Source organism: Buceros rhinoceros, unplaced genomic scaffold, assembly GCF_000710305.1.
Source record: "Buceros rhinoceros silvestris isolate BGI_N320 unplaced genomic scaffold, ASM71030v1 scaffold25749, whole genome shotgun sequence".
NCBI classification, from domain to species: domain Eukaryota; kingdom Metazoa; phylum Chordata; class Aves; order Bucerotiformes; family Bucerotidae; genus Buceros; species Buceros rhinoceros.
Genome location: NW_010431327.1, coordinates 925 through 2,977, shown reverse-complemented (window position 1 = coordinate 2,977; position 2,053 = coordinate 925). Strand labels below are relative to the sequence as shown.

Sequence of the window (2,053 nt, the reverse complement as noted above, 5' to 3'; positions counted from 1 at the left end):
AAATACTTTCAGAATTGTTCTCTAATTCCTATCTGAAGCGCTTGTCCCTTGCTGTTAAAGGATATAGTTTCAATTTAGTGAGGAAATTTGCTGTAAATAAATTGAAACTCCTATGGTAGCTAGTCCTTATTAACCTTTTATTTTTAGTGTTGTACTGGAAACTCATATCACCCAGCTGTCAGGGTTATAATTGAAAGTTATGAGACCATAGTGAGGAGCAGGCAGTAATTCAATTACAACAAATATCTTTGGGTTTATGGTGCAGGGCTAAATTAAATGTCATTATTCACTGTCTCTAATGGAAATCAAAAGGAAATCAGATTAGAGCATTTGTGAAAGAAATCACTGAGTGATCCTTAATGAAGAAATAACTGTCTAAAACAGTGTACTGTGCTTTACTTAGCATATTCATGACTAATTGGAATTGATCGTGAATCACACCAAGCCTGATTTATTATCGCTTAATGCAGCGGCTAATTCATCACTTTTATTCCTCATAACCTTATTTTTTCATAGCTAAAGGGAAAGGGCACTTCGTTTTCCAGATTTAAATATAATTTCTGTTTGAAAGATGTTCTGATTTGCAAGAGAAGTTGTTTAAACGCTGCTTAAATTCCTCCTGACAATTTATACTCCTTTGGGGAGGGGTGGGGGGTGTTAGGAACACACACAAGGAGATTTTCTGCGAGGATTTACAACCATAAAAAAAATGTCTTATTGTCGCTACTGCACGATGATATTTTGCATGTTCATGTTCACAAAAAATATGTAAATCCCGAAAGACCCGGTTAAAAGGGGAAGCGTTGCATGTTGTTGATATTTGCATATTGCTCGTAGGGAAAAACAGGTTTGTGCCGTGCCGGGCTTTTCAGGGCAGTGATGTCCGGTTAGTGCGGGGAGGGCTGTGCTAGCGACAGGCGGCGGGGAGCGGGAGCCGTCGGTGCGTCCCCGCAGCTGTCTGCCCGCCCTGCCACCCGCTGGGCGCTGTTTCCCCGGCCACTTGTAGCCGGGAAATACGGTGCTCCAAATAGGAGAAGGCCGATTCCTACTTAAGAAAATCACTGAGGTACCCGAGGTAATTAATGCCTTTGGAAGCCTTTCTTTGCACTAATTACTTCGTTGTAAATGACCATCATTAAGGCAATTGAGGAAAGCTTGAAGGGAAAATTTGATGTAGGAAGTGCAGTTCGTATTAATTAACCGTATGATCTCTTGGCAAGTGCAAGAACATCAAAGGTTGTAGGTGTTTATATAACTACAAGATTTTATCAGCGGTGAAAGTCAATGTTTGCCCATATTCGGTGGGTTTTGGAGTAAGGATAAGGTTCCGCATAACATTTTGGTCTGTGCCGATCCTTTGGGGAGAGCTGCTAAACCAAGCACCTCACCTCGGGAGAGGGAAAGGTCTGAAATGCCCCTGGAAAAGAGGCAGGGGAGGCGCAGCGGCAGCTGCAAGTTCTGCTCTTGTTTGAATCAGAACGACTGGAATTAGGGCTGGATTACAGGCATTTCTCGGGTACGGGCACAAGCCCTTTACATCCCAGCCTGCAAAGATGTTGCTCTTGTCTGTCCAGAAGTCTACAGAAGCGGAGTTTGTTTCCTTTTAACGGCTGGGGAAAGGGGAACGATTCAATTGTGCAAGTTGAGTGTCTCTCATCTCCTCGGAGATCTTCATCGTTTCCAAGCCCAGCAGACGGCCCTGTCGCTTTGAGGCCAGGCCTCGGCGTCTGACCTGGCCCCTGCTAGCTGTCCCGGGGATGTTTGAGGGGTGACTTGAAAGCGAGCGAGGTCCCACCCGGCCTGCGTGTGGGCTTGTTTTAAGTGTTTGCGGGAGAGACCCCTCGGGCCAGGCGGGTGGCACAAGGACCACCGCTGCCCGCCCGGGGGGCTCGAGGTTCCGCGGCCGGCTCCCCGTTTCCCCGGATGCGAGGGCTTTTCTGATCTCCCGGGTTCAGCTCTCACTGAAAAACCACACCAAAGAGCAGCATATCCACTCCCACCCCAAAACAGCCCCACCGCAGCACACAGAGGGACTTACTCCGCCTGGGGCTGA

General features: G+C 47.0%; 1 protein-coding gene across 1 annotated transcript in view; it reads left to right on the top strand.

Annotated features, from left to right (window-relative positions):
- Positions 1-2,053, top strand: part of LOC104499846 (short stature homeobox protein-like) — a gene marked incomplete at its 3' end in the record, with an annotated part of 5,876 nt that overhangs the window by 3,113 nt on the left and 710 nt on the right. The gene's annotated exons all lie outside the window — the stretch shown is intronic.